Raw genomic sequence first — 15,398 nt, 5'->3', positions numbered from 1 at the left:
GAATAAGGCAGACTCCTTACAAATAGAATCAGTTCTGAAAAGTAGGCTGACAATTACGTTTTTTGGCTGCCATAGCACTTTTACTGGGCTAGAACAAAAAGTGAACAGGCAAAAATTCAGGCACACAGGAGAGGGACTTGAAAAAAAGAGGGACTTGAAGAAAAAGTCTGCTAAAAGGACTGATGTCAAAAGTACAGTAACCTAGGAAGTTGAAGGCAATTAATTATACATATTTTTGGAAGAAGATTTAGGCTGCTCACCCAAAATGTTCCGTGAAGTTTAAAAAAAAAGCAGGGGAAGATGTAGACAAATACTTATAGGTAAGAAGATATTAGACAGAATGGTCACAAATAGTCAGGCTTTTATTCTTGTCGATAAATGAAAGGACTGATTTAGGTACAGATTAGTGGTTTAATTATGCCTTATTGCCCAGGAGCAATCAAGGATTAGAGATCTTGTTTCTTATATGCCACTGTGAGACCAGGGGTGAGAGACAGGAGACTCTCCCTGGAGTGCCATCCCTTCCACAAAACAGAAAGGGAGGTGCAGACCTCACCCACTCCAGCACCTAGAAGAACAGAGCAACGGGTTACTGACACCTGAGATCTGGAGAGGGAATTGTGCGGTTAACGGTGTCCATTCAAACCTATTCCATAATTATTACACAAACAGAACAGTTATACAATATTGCAAACTTTTATCCACCCATTAGTCATTTGGCCTTCAAGACAAGGCATCAGCAACCACATTATGGATCCCTTTGATTTTGCAAGACTTTGACTTTGAAATCCACAGCGTAAGTGTCCTTCTTGCTGCTATTGGATTTCATAGTTCATAGCCACACTAAAGGGGAATGGTTGGTGCAGAGGATGAATTTCCTTCCCTAAACGTAGGGCTTCAGCTTTAGCAGCATCCATATGATAGCTAGGCATGCCCTCTCAATGGCGGACAAATGTTTCTCACGAGCTTGGAGTCTCCTGCTGATAAGAGTCACTGGGTGTAGACTCCCGCTGTGGCTCCCAGCCCCACCTTTGACACATCCATGCAGATGATGAAGTCACAGTCAAAGTCTGGTGCAAAAAGACAGGTCCTGAAGTCTGTGCCTGTGACAATCGCGCATGTCACTCATGCCATTCATATTCATGAGCTGATTTGCATGAACCTATAAGTGGAGTGGACAGGCGGAGTCAGCAGCTACATGAAGCTTGGTGGGAGAAGGAGGAGTCAGGGCTGGTTAGTCAGAGAGAGGGAACAGATACTGAGAGAGAGAGAGCTGGTTAGGAAAAATAGGTAGAGAAGGTGATAATGATATAACAAGAGAAAAGAAGTATGTACTGAGAGAACGGTTGATGATTTGCTTATATATAATGTGTACCTGAAGAACTTCTGTTATTATTCAATCTGCTTCACTTCAATACAGTGGGGTCTTGACTTAAGAACGGCTTGAATTAAGAACATTTTGACTTAAGAACCACTCTCATAGGAAAATATTGACTTGACTTACATACTTAGATTTGAGTTAAGAACTGAAAAAACCCACGTGGGAGGCAGGGAAAGTGCAAAATTTGAACTTTCAGTTAACTGTTGGCCAGTGAAAAGGGTGCCTGTCTGCTTCCTCACTCCTCCCAGCGTTTAGAGAGTGGATTGGGAGTCTTCAGACTGCCTGGTACTGCCTGGACTGTATTTTCCCTGCCTTCCCTGAACCTTTCTTGACCTAAGAAAAAAAGAAACAAAATATCCCCCTCTCGTGGTCGAAGGCGGAATAGCAGCTTCCCATTAGTTTCTATGGACGGAAAAGAGCAGATACAGATCAAATGGTTTTCAATGCATTCCTATGGGAAATGCAGATTTGACCTGAGAACTTTTTGACTTGAGAACCGCCTTCCAATACGGATTAAGTTCTCAAGTCAAGACCCCACTGTAAATAAGTTCTGTTTCTGTTCACAAGACAAGTGTTCTGACAAATGTAGTTTATATTGTGGATTGAGATAATCCACTGGTGTCAGCGAGAAGAAAACGTGGCATGAGCTTTTGTGAGGGAAAGACAAGCAGGGACCACAAGGGCAAATGCCACAATTGGTGCCCAGCGGCGGGATATGAAATAATCCAGTAAAGCCAAAATTTAAAAGTGAATTTTCTGGAGTCGTGGGTACCTTTTAGTCAGAGGTCTGTGGTGAAGAAGTAGGTGACCTGCTAGATCTTTTGTGGAAAAGCTTAGTGGCAAGGCTTCTGAACTCAGATCTGGGGGAACTAAAGATAGGGAACTGATTCTAAAGGGAAAAATTTTTTGTGTGTGTTACCTCAGGATTCAAAAGACCCAGTGGGCTAGCTTGAACTCCAAGGCTCTGAGAGATAAGGGAACACTGGTGGATAAAAAGTGGAAGACAGGGTCAGAGTGGATCTCAGTTGATAAGAAAATAAAAAGCAGAGGCTTGAAACTAGAATTTCTTTTGTGTCTGGAAGCAAGAAGGTTGTTTCAGACCATGAATCATCATGGCTTGTGTGTGAGGCCAGAGAAAGTACAGCCGTCTTTAGCTGCTGAGCGAGAGCTACATAGTACCCCAGAAAAATACCGGGAAAAAGAAAACAGCAGTACAGTGGGCCTCAACGTACGAACTTAATCCGTTCTGGGAGGACGTTCGTACCTCGGAAAGTTCGTAAGTCGACCTAACATTTTCCATTGAAATGCATGGGAATGGAATTTAATCTGTACCAGCATTTCAAAAAATATATATACAAAAATAAAAATAAAAAGAGCAAGTCCCACGTTGGGACTGCAAAACACACATACACACACACAGAGAGAGAGAGACAGATACAAAACCACAGAAACATAACCCCACAGTCCAAACCCATCCTCCAAAACCCACACAGAAAAGTTTTTTTAAAAGGACTTACCAGTACGAAGCCTCCCGGCACTCCACTGGCTCTGCACGGCTGGAGGAGAGCGGCCAGGCACCCGGCCTGCTATAGCCTCCTGGCCCTCCACTGGCTCCGCACGACCGTGGGTGAGCAGCTAGACGCCAGGCCTGCTCTAGCCTCCCGGCGCTCCACTGGCTCCACGTGGCTGGGGGCGAGCGGCCAGGTGCCCAGCCTGCTATAGCCTCCCAGCGCTCTGCTGGTTCCGCTGCCTTTGGAGCTTTCAAAGGGCTTCCTCTGATGTCGGGGAAAGCCCTTTGAAACCTCTGAAGGCACCGATCACGGGGGTGAGGACCCCCAGGGAGGTCTCCCATGGTGGCGTGCAAGCCCTGGGAGACCTCCCTGGGGGTCCCCACCACCACAATGGGCGGCTTCGGAGCTCTCTGAAGCCAAAAAGGCAGGGAGAAAGCGTGACAAGTTCAAATTTCCTGCCCTCCCTCCCTGCCTTTTGGGTTCATAACCCAATCTGCATTCGCAAGTAGGCTTTACTACTTGTGAAGAGATCGGGTTCGTAACCCGAAATGTCCATAACTAGGGCCGTTCGTAAGTCGAGGGCCCACTGTAACAGTGTTTTAAAAAGAGGCCTAACTAACTCAGCAATAAAAATCAGTTCCTTTTATTAAGAAAGTACATCCTTATGTTACCCAAAAAAACTAAAAAGCCAGTCATGAAGAAAATTGATCCTCAAGAGTTTAAGGGGAATGGGAATGGAGACCCTCAAATACCTGAGGAACCCTCAAGGGAAATTATTCAAAGCTCCCTAGATGTGGAGAAATGGAAACTAGAAAAGGAGTATAGACTCAGAGAAAAAGCCATGGAATTAGAAATTAGGGGGAAAGCCAGAGTTGAAAAGAAAGCTAAGGAGCTAGGGCTCAAGGAAATGGAAATTAGAGAAAAAGCGAAAGCTGAGCAAGAGGCCAGACAAATGGAATTAATACAAAGAGAAAAGGCATTTCAGCAAGAAAAAAGACAAATGGAATTTGAAATAGAGATGAAAAAATTAGAAAATGCTGCTCAAAATAATAATAGTAATAGTAACTAGGGAGGGAAATCTCTCAAAAATTGATCTAAAGTAATTTCCCCAGTATAGCAAAGGAGATTGCCCTGAATCTTGCCTCATTTCATTTGAGAGAACATGCTGAGACTTTGAGATTAAGGGTGATAGTGTTGAGATCACAAATAAGTGGAGATTTAGCTGAGTTTTATTATCAGATGCCTCTGGAGCAAGCTAGAGATTTTGAGGCATATAGAAAAATGTTATATTCTAGATTTGGCATAAATGCAGAACACCTTAGAAGAAAATTTCATGCCCTTACCAAAAGGCCTGAAGAATCTTATGCCCAATTAGGGCCTAAATTGTTTCAATGTTTGGACAAATGGATGAAACGTGAAAACATCACTTCTCTAGTCCAAATGAAAAATGTAGTTGGTTTAGAACAATTCTATTCGGTGTTGCCAGGAGAAATGTATTACCTGTATTTGGTCAAGGACAACAATCCTAAAAATGTATTACAGGCATCAGAATTTGCTGATTCCTTTAGTGAAATTAGAGGTCCTCAATTTTCTGAGGTAAAAATTGTTAGAAAAGTGTCAGATGACAGGAGAAGAGGACCCCCACCCAGTAGAGATTACCTCAGAAGTGCCCAAGCTACTGGAAGCCATTTTGGAGACAGACCCTCATCTCCAGAGCACAGTTATCTGAAACCTAATAGTCATGAGGGGAAAGTTAACAAGGCCCTTTATTTTGAACCCAAGGCCAGTAAATACATGTGTGGAGAAAGGTCATTTTTGGGCTCAGTGTGAGACTCAAAAGACTAGGGATTGGAATCAGCATAAAGGTGGAGATTCCAGTCCCCTTAAGGTGGTGTTTTGTGTACAGCATAATAAAACAAACAATGCAGCAGTTGAAGCTAGCTGTGGGGCTGTTGCCATAGCAATGCAAGTAACAGAAGGGTCAGAGATCCAAGATCCCCCTGTGACCAAGGTGGTCCAGTGCTTTCTGATAGAATGTAATCTGAATCTTCTACATAGCTCCAGTTATGTTATCTGTGGGAAGAATAATAAGTATCTAGCGCTCAAAGATTCTTGATCACAAGTTACAGTATGTCACCTTGATATAGTCCCTAAGGAAAATGTTAGACGATGAAAATATTTCTATTAAAGGGATTGGTTCTGAAATAGTGGTGCTGCCCATGTCAAAAATACCAATGAGATATAAGGGATGGTCAGGAATTTGGAAGGTGGCCATATCCAATCAAATTCCTAACCCATGTTTAATAGGTCAGGATTTAGCTGCGCATGTGCAGAGTATTTTTGTGACAATTTGCTCTGAGAGAAGGCAAATTGAAGCCACTGAGGGAAATCTTCCTGCAATAAGAGAAGTGAGAGAGACAGCTGATCTAGTTATTCTGAGAAACCTTAAGAATCTATCTTTCATCAAAGAACAAAAGGAAGACCCTACCTTAAATGAATGTTTTGCACAAGTTAAGGAAATTCCACTCACCCCTGGAAAACCCTGAGCAATGCCCCAGTTTAGAGGAAAACCCTAAGATAGTAGAAATGGCTGAAGTGGTCATACTGAAAAATTCTAATAATACTTTATTTTACAAGCGAGGGAAGATACCACCCTGATTCCATGTTTAGAGAAAGCCAAAGAATCTCTCTTCCTGTTATCTCCTGAACATCCAGAGAAGTTCATAGTTGATAAACACCTGTTATATAGTGTGGGGGTGCCATTCCCAAGGCTGCTAAGCCACATGGATGTTGTAGTGTAGAGAAAACTCTCCTAGCATCCTGTGGCTGCTTTTGAGGGGAGGAGCTGTCACCATTCTTCCTCTTTCTCATTATCATAAAGAGCTTGCCATAGAGGCCTTTCCTTAGGCTAATCAGAGGGCTTGATTAATTGCCTTTCCCCAGACCAACCCTAATAACATGATGTAACCATTGTCCTTTCTGAACCCTGTCTACTATCTGTAATGCTGTCACTACTTGTGACCTTGTAATGTTAATAAAAGAGCAGTCTCCTGGGGGCAGGGCTGAGAGAGACAGACAGAGAGAGAGAGAGAGAGAATGGAGAAGACTTCTCATTCTGCTTCCTTGATGAGTTGCCCACCAGAAGTACTGCTGGCAGACATCCATCTGTGTTTGTGGCTGACTTTTTAAATTTATTGCTAAGAGACTCTTTGCTATCCTATTATCTGGTAATCATCACAAAGCTCATCAGCCTACTCATTGCCTGAACCCAACAATATAGGGAAGTTTTATTAACACCTCGTAGGGGTGAAGATGGACATCTCAAACAGCTAATTGTCCCTGTAAAATATAGGGAGGAGTCCTTAGAAGTAACAGAGCCAAGCTTGGGGGGTACTCAGGGAAAAGAGAAAGGCTTGTATGAGGTCCAGGAAAGAGCATTCTGTCCTGAGGACAAAGTGTTGAGGCTGAGACCCGTAGAGGGGAGTGAATTGCAGTTGGCATGGTCAGAACCCGTGGATTTGTTGCAGCAAACCGGAGGGCTGCGAAGTCTAGTCGCTCTGCAGCTGCAAAAGCCCTTAGAGCCTTGCAATACAAACCCCTACCTAAGAAACCAAATATTAAAGATATAGAACCAGATGATGGAAATCTCAATGCATCTAAAATAAACCATGTTTATTTCTTTTAAGTAATCTCACTTAAAAGAAACATGCCTGTGAATTTGGAGGTGATCCATGATAGTGGTCCCCCACATATGGAGAACTTCGCAACAAATGTGCCTGTGGGTGAATTTCTTGGTGAAGAGGAAGGCATAAGCAATGAGATCTCAAGGAAGAACACGGTCATAGCTGTGCTGGAGAAGTGGAAGAAACCGCTTAACCTTCCCACAGCTGAGAAAATTAAGCCACTATTCAGTAAGAGAACAGGCTTAACCCGGAAGATGCGAGCTGAGGACATCCAGTGGACTTCAGAGTGCCCAATGACTGCCAGTCGACAGAAGAGAGTGCGGACTTCAAGATCTGCCTTTGTTGTGCCAGACTACAACCGGGGTGTGTGTGTTCACAATCTGTGTGGATGCATCGAGCGTCAGACTTGGAGTGCTGCTGTGCCAAGTGGATGACAGTGGGAATCTGCACCCAGTGACTCGGATCAGCAGGAGAGTCCAAACTGGTGAGAGACATTGGTCTGCTATTGAGAGGGCTTGCCTATCGACTGTTTGGACGTGGCAAAGACTGAAGGCTTACGTTTGGGGGAGGAAGTTCATCTTTTGTAGCCACACTAAAGGGAAAGGGCCAGTGCAAACTATGAAATACACTAACAGTAAGCTTGCAAGATGGACAGTAAACCTGCAAGACTTTGACTTTGAGATCTTCAGCATAAAAAGGACTCAGCATATGGTTGCGGCCGCCTGGTCTTGAAGACCAATTGACTAACGGACGGATAAAAGAGTGTAATATCGTATTAAATGTTCTGTTTTTGCACTAGTTATGAAATGCAATTAAAATGAAATGTCTCATTGAATGCTGGTGTGTAGAGATGGGGAACAATAATGGTGAGTAGTGTTATTACGGTACAGGTAATGTAATTTGTCTTTATGTAAGTAAGGCAAATGTTTATAATTGCATTGACTGCTTTAAGTGTTTAAAGTAATAAGTTTGATCTAGTAAACATAGTAATAGAGAGAAAACAAGTATAAGGTATGTATAAGTATATGGTAAATATAATGTGTTATATCTTGAAATATGGTATATGATTTAGGAAATAACTGGTAAGCCTGTTTTTGATTAGGGGCTTCATTTTCTCAGCTGTGGGAAACGTAGGCAATTTCTTCCACTCCTCCAGAACAGCTCTGGCTGTGTTCTTTTTTGAAAACTTCTTGCTCTTGCTTTCACCCTCACTCATAAACTCGCCTACAGGTACTTTTGTCACAAAGCTCTTCATATGAGGGGGACCACTTTCCCAGGTCACCTCTAAATTCACAGGCAAGTTCCTTTTAAGTGCAATCTCAAACACTTGGCTTATTTCAGATTTATTGAGATTTTCATCATCTGGTTCTCGCCCATTGATCTCTGGTTTCTCAGGTAGGGGCATGCTTTGCATGATTCTCAGTGCTTTTGTAGCTGCATGTGGCGCCTTCTTATTACTACTCTCTTCAGCTTTCCAGTGCTGTTGTAACAAATCTACAGGTCCTGACCATGCCAGCTGCAATTTATTCCCCTTTATGGGCCTCAGCATCAGTACCTCATCCTTAGAGCAGAATGTTCTTTCCAGGACCTTTTTATTATACCAGCTTTTCTTCTTTTCTTGAGCACCCTTTAAATTTTGCTCTGCTATTTCTAAGGACTTTTGCAAACCCACACGTTGAAAAGGGGTTGAGATCACTGGCAATGAGCATAGCTTAGCCTTCATCATTTTCAGTACCTCATTTTTGGCAAGTCTCACAGCTTTGACAGTATTGTTTAACTTGCTTCCCTATACCTGGTCAATAAAATTTCTGTGCCACTCTTTGCTTGCTGTGAGAAATGCCCATGTGTGCCACAAATACTTCTCTGTTTGCCTTTTCTATAATCTTTTCTCTGTATTTGGCAGAGACAATTAGCTGTTTGTGGGGTCCTCCCCCCATGAGGAGTCATTAGAACAGGGGTCAGGGAACTTTTTTACCTTTTACCCCCCCCAAAAAAATTTATATACCCCAACATTACCCCCTTGATTTGAAAGGGAGGAAACCATACATTATTTGAATTCAAAATCTTCTTGAATCTATTCAAAATTACTTTGAAAGCTTCAACTTGCTTGAAAACTTCAGGTTTTGGAGAAATGATGTTGCTTCATCTTGGATTTGAGAGCATCAATACTGGTGCTCTGCTCATCCTTATTACCCCCAGGATTTTCATTTTTACCCCATTTGGTGAAATTTACCCCTGTTCCCTTACCACTGCTTTAGAACCTCTCTATATAATAAATCTTCTTCCACCCAATACCTCTCTTGGCATTCAGGGGTCAGTGGAATGGGATTCTTATTAACTTTTCCAAAGCAATCATTTAAGGTAGTATCTTCCTTCTGCTCCTTAATAAAGGAGGAACTATTAGGATTTTTCATTAACACTAAATCAGCTGTCTCTCTCAATTCAGGATGTTCACCTTAAGTGGGTCTTTCAACAAGAGTTTCAGTGCTTTCCTCAGAGGCTTCAATTTGCTTCCCCTGAGAGCGGGTTACTATTAAAACATTCTGCACATGCTTGGCTAAATCTAAACCAATCAGACAAGGAGCTGGGATTTGGTCTGACACTGCTACTTTCCATAAACCAGACCGCCCATTGTAGTTTACAGATATTTTGGCCGTAGGTAGGACCACCAAATAGGAACCAATCCCTTCAACTGAGATCTTCTCATGTTCCATAATGTTTTCCTCAGGAATTATATTGGGATGGCAAATAGTTATCTGTGAGCATGAATCTTTAAGGCATAGATATTTTATGGCATCGATAAAAAATCTTTTCTGCTGAGTTTTCTAGTAAAATAGGCTCGCAATTGATCAAATAACATTGTACCACTCTGGCTTCAGGAATTTCTGGGCTCTGTGTCAAGTCCATGCCATGTTTAAGAGTTGAAAAAAATGTAGTTGAAAATGGTCTCTCTACAGTTCAGCCCTGCCCTCACCTGTCCGTCACAGCTGAGTAGTGGAAAAGGAGCCAATGAGGGAACAGAAGGTGGTGCAAAAGGGGGAGGAGCTGGGATATAAAGGAGTGTATGGAGTATGTGAGGGAGAGTTCTGTGAGTCTGAGTGACAGTGTGCCAGAAAGTCAGTGAGAGTTAGAAGCTGTGTGTTAGTGAGTTCAGTGAGTGAGAGAAATTGATTATCAACTGGTGATTTACTTATTATATTTTACTGATCAAATAAACAAGTTTAAGTTTTAACGTAACACTGGTCTCTCTGAGTAATTGATATTGAAATTGGAAATACTGGTGGCAGCTACCTGAGTAGAAGAGTGAGCATATACTGGAGGCCTGAGTTATTATAGGCTCCAGCGTGCTCGTTACAGTCTCCTTAACAGTTTTACTCTTGGGTTGGTTGATGGCTCATGAGGAAATGGAAATCTTATTCCAGCTGCCTGGAAAGTCTTGGTTAAAGCAATGCTCACTCCTGTGCAATATGTACTATTTATGCAGGAATGGAGAGACACTGCTGCCATTCTGGCCATGGATAATTTACAAAACAATATTGCTGTATCTGCAGATATGCTAAATGGAGATGCACTTTTTGTCACCATGACACAGCAGATTACCATCCCTAACAGGGGATTGGCACAAGTGGGTGACATTCTTAGAGCTGCCTGGTTAAAAATCCCAGAAAAAAAAATACCCCTTTAGAATCTTTTGCCAATTTGCATCAGGTCCTACAGAGGACTATATGTCTTTCATTAACAAATTGCAAAGAGCAATTGAACGGCAGGAGGAGAATATTGAGGCTGTTGATATTTGGATGAAACAGCTGGAATTTAAAATGCTAACATGGATTGTAAAATGGTGTTGGGTTCAGGCAATGAGCAGGCTGATGCGCTTTGTGGTGATCACCAGATAATAGATAATAGGATAGCAAAGAGTCTCTTAGCAATAGATTAAGGAAGTCAGCCACACACACAGATGGATGTCTGCCAGCAGTACTCCTGGTGGGCGACTCATCAAGGAAGCAGAATGAGAAGTCTTCTCTATTCTCTCTCTCTCTCTGTCCATCTCACTCAGCCCTGCCCCCAAGAGACTGCTCTTTTATTAACATTACAAGGTCACAGGGGAAAGGCAGTTAATCAAGCCCTCTGATTGGCCTAAGGAAAGGCCTCTATGGCAAGCTCTCTATGATAATGAGAAGGAGGAAGAATGATGGCAGCTCCTCCCGTCAGAAGCAGCCACGGGATGCTAGGAGAGTTTTCTCTACACTACAACACCAATTTGGCTTAGCAACCTTGGGAATGGCACCCTCACAAAATGGCCCTTCAGGATATTTACAATAAACCAGAGACTGACATTGCTGCCATCCTAAAATTATGTCAGAATATTGGGACAGAAACTCACAAAACACAGCTTTTGGCTAAAGCCATGGCTACCTCCTTGAACCCTGCCCAAGATCGTAAACATTTTTCCTGTGGCAAGGAAGGGCACTTCAGACAGGAATGTAGATCAAAACCCCAAAATAATAAACACCCTTCTAAAAAATGTCCCCACTGTCAGAAAGGTTATCACTGTGACAATAGATGCCGGTCTGTTCTAACACCAGGAAACTCCAAGTCAGGTTTACCTCCAGCCCCGGGTCAAGTGGGGGGGGGAACTCAGTGAATACTACCGCAGTTCAAGAAATCTGACCTACTACTGTTAAAAGTGCCGGTCATTATCTGATCACAGCTAAAGGGTTTGACTATCAATTCCCTCTAGCTTTCTACAAAGTCAAAACAGCACACCATGGATCAATATCCAAAGTCACTGTGGGTCTCATTCTCGCCCACTCTAGCTTCTCTGTTGTACCAGGCATCATTGATGGGGATTATGAAGGACCTCTAATTATTCAAAGGTGGTCTAATATACTACAAGTCTTTCCTGTGGGTGAATCTATCGCTCAGTTGTTGTTTCCATTAACAGAGATAGGTCCTTCTACCATCCCTCATAGTGGGGTTTTTGGTTCTACTCGAATTGCTGCCTTTTACCATTGAGCACTCGGAACACCGCCTCCCTTTTATAATGGGATCGCTTGTCCTTAATGGCCTGATTGATACAGGAGCTGACATTACCTTTATTCCAAAGAAAGACTGGCCAGAAAGCTATCCCACCCAGCCCGTTGTCATGAGTGCAGCTGAGGATTGATCGTGGGAACCCGACAGTAATCTACACGCACCCGATTTGATACGGCATTTCCATGCTACCTACCCTGATTGACCCAGCCCATCTGAAGGGGGGGAGTCCTGGGGAGGGGGATAGTGTCATGAGTGCAGCCGAAGACCTGGAACCAGAAGGGTTAACTGAGGCTGAGGAGAATGCTGAGCAATCAGAAACACCTGAATTGCCTCCAGATACTCCTTCCCCAGCAGACAAGCTTCGGGCCAGGCTTTGGGAAAGACTTAGGACAAAAATGAAGCACCACTGTAGTTTCATTTGGCATAGGCTCCTGTGGACTGCAGCCCCATTCATCAGATATATCTTCAGGGAACCATTTTCAACACACACATCCTCATGCAAATATCATCTCAAACAGAGCTTCATCTCCAGCTCCACATAGTTATAAACAAGCTTCATTTTTAATTCCTGAATGCTGTATTGGTTTACTCTGTAATACCAGGTTATACTGTCCAGACTGGATGTGGGGAGGGGTTGCAATAGTCTACAGAGACTCTGTATACATTCCAGTAGGACCGTCTCCCTTTCGAGCCCGGGTCTAGAGTGTTTGCACATGATTTGGGGGCACAGGGATAGATCTGGAATGGTGCTGGTGTGCCGTTCTCCCCATGACCCAGCAGTATCCCTGCCAGTGCTGGCCAAATTCATTTCGGTTGCAATGTTGAGGTCACCCAGATTATTTATAGCTGGGGACTTCAACATCCATGCTGAACTAGAACTATCTGGCCCAGTCCTGGAATTCATAGATGCCATGACGGCCATGAACCTATCCCGACATGTCATCTGCCCTTCACAGTCAGCTGGCCACACTCTAGTGTTCTCGATGACAAAGGTGGATATTGACCTGAGGGTAGGCACTGTGAACTCCCGCCCTCTGTCATGGATAGATCACTTCCTACTCAGATTCAACCTGTCAATAGCAACCCTCCTCCCGGGGGGAGAGAACGGACCTGTGAAAATGGGAATGCTACCATACCGACCAGCTTAAATGGCCTCGAATGACACTGGACCATTCTCAGGCCACCCCCTTTAAGGACTCAAATCGCCTCCGTATGTCCGCTTCTGCTCCTGCAGTTTCGACCTCATCTACACGCCCCTCTGCTCCTTCTAAGTCGGCTCTACTATCCCAGAAACAAGGCAAGGCTCATAAAGCCCTACCCTCACGTTCTGTTCCACCCATGCAGGACCTAATGTCGTCTCAGGATCCATTCATGATCTTACCAACTCAATGACACCATGCCCCATTAACAGAGGGCTTTGCACAGTCAGACTACCCTTCATCCCGGGGCTCCCCTGCATCCTCGGAAGCACAGCACTCCGAATCTTCTCACAAGCCCGACTTGCCTCCTCTGCCTCCAGATACGAAGGACAGCCATTCCTCTTCTTCCTCAGACAATTTTTCCTCCTACTCTCACCTCATCTCTCAGATGGCCCAAGCCCTGCATCCTGATACCGAACAGCCTCTGTCTACTGATGCTGACCCCGTGTTTGACGATATCAACCAGGAACGACCTACTCCCTCGAGTCTTCCTTTTAACAAGTCAATTCTCCATTTTATTAAGGAGAAAACCCCCTTCTACCATGCAGATCTCTCGTCGTACCGATGGTCTCTATAGGACTCGTGGTGCCGACGCCGAGTTTCTCAACAAACACCCAGTGCCTAACTCTATCATCGTAGAGTCCAGTCAGGCTCGAGCCTGCACCAGATGTAAACCTATCCCTGCCAACAAGGAAGGTAGAAAAATCGACATACTTGGGAAGTGAGTCTACTCCTTGCAATCCTTCTTGCTCAGAAATATAAGCTATCAGGTAATTATGGGAGCCTTTCAGTGCCACCTATGGAATCAGGTTCTTCTATTAGACACAGCCCCAGAGCCTACGAGGTCTGATCTCATCAATATTCACTCGCAGGTCCTCTCTCTGGCCAAATACCAATGAATTGCTGCGTGCCACTCCGCTGAAGCTGCTTCTAAAACTCTAGTTACCTCTATATCAATTCGACGCCATGCATGGCTCAGGTCCTCCACGATCTCTGATGACACCAAGACCAGGACTGAGGACTTACCATTTGATGGTGCCGGCCTCTTTAAAAAACGTAAGACAGCATGGTCCTACTCCACTCAGCCAACTACCTCTTACCAAAGGTCCTTCTACCACTCGGGCCAATTTCACCCCAAACAATACCAGAATCAAAGATTTCAACCCTACAAGCAGTATCGTCCTCATCAAACTGGCAGGTCCCTACCAATTCCCCAACCTCTGATGGCGTCATACCGACCTCACAACCCACCCCGACAGTGCCAATCCTTTCGTAAAGGACAACAAAAGGGTAAGAAATATTGACAATCATTTTCATGTCTCTTTCCCAATGTTCTTCTTCATTCACCGCACCATACCAGATTGGCCCCATTCTTTCATCATTGGCAAGCTATCACATCAGACAGATGGGTTCTATCCCTAGTTGGCTACCTAATAGAATTCTCTGACTTGCCCCCTTTGGGGTTCATCCGCTACACTCCTTACTCCTCTGCCCTCCAGGACGAGGTTACTAAACTCCAGAAGCGTGCCATTCTACCGGTCCCAGCCTCAGACTGTCTCAATGGTTTCTACTCAAAGTACTTTAAAGTACCTAAGAAAGACGGAGGCCTCTGTCCTATTCTTGACCTTACCCATCTCACCCGTTTTATCTCTCCCCGCAAATTCCGCATGCTTACGCTGGACTCTATTGTTCCTTTGCTTTCACAGGGAGACTGGTTCATTATTATCGATCTGCAGGATGCCTATTTCCATGTCTCCATTCACCCAGACCATCAAAAATTCCTCAGATTTCACTTCAACGGCACCGCTTTCCAATTCTGTGCCCTCCCCTTTGGGCTCTCTACCACCCCCCAAACTTTCACCAAGTGCATGGCACTGGTCGCCGCCTTTCTTTGCCTGCAGGGAATAAACATCTATCCCTACATTGATGACTGGCTAATCGTGGCGGCATCGTACCACGACGCCATACAGGCACGAGACACAAAACTTCACACTCTTCAAGGTCTTGGTCTCAAGATCAACTTCGAAAAATCCCACTTGATCTCGAGACAAACAGCAAAGTTCATCATCACAGAGATCGATTCACTTCGTGCCAGAGCATTTCTGACCCTAGAACGGATCAGGAAAATACAAGAAGCCATCCATTTGTTCCAACTTCATCACTCCGTTTTGGCACACCACGCCCAGCACCTCCTCAGTCTCATGGCATTGACGACATCCGTCATCCAACATGCCAGGCTCAAGATGAGGTCTCTACAGGCATGGTTTCTCTCCCTGTTCAATCCAGTGACAGACCCCCCCCATCTTCATCACTACTGGTAACACCGGAACTAGCCACACAGCTCGCCTGGTGGACTTGTCCGCAAACCCTTCTCATTGGCAGGCCTTTCTCCCCCCTGCGCCCAATGATACAGGTCACAACCGATGCTAGCCCCATGGGCTGGGGCGCTCACTGCCGCCACCACACCGTTCACAGCCTGTGGTCAAAACAAGAGCTACCACTCCACATAAACCATTTGGAACTGTTGGCGATCATCAGAGCCTTCCACGCCTTTCTCCCCATCATCAAGGGACAGGTAGTGCAGCTG

The sequence above is a fragment of the Pogona vitticeps genome, chromosome 4 (genome assembly GCF_051106095.1).
Source record: "Pogona vitticeps strain Pit_001003342236 chromosome 4, PviZW2.1, whole genome shotgun sequence".
Lineage (NCBI taxonomy): Eukaryota > Metazoa > Chordata > Lepidosauria > Squamata > Agamidae > Pogona > Pogona vitticeps.
The sequence above is the reverse complement of the archived record's forward strand: the minus strand, read 5'-3'. Positions refer to the sequence as shown.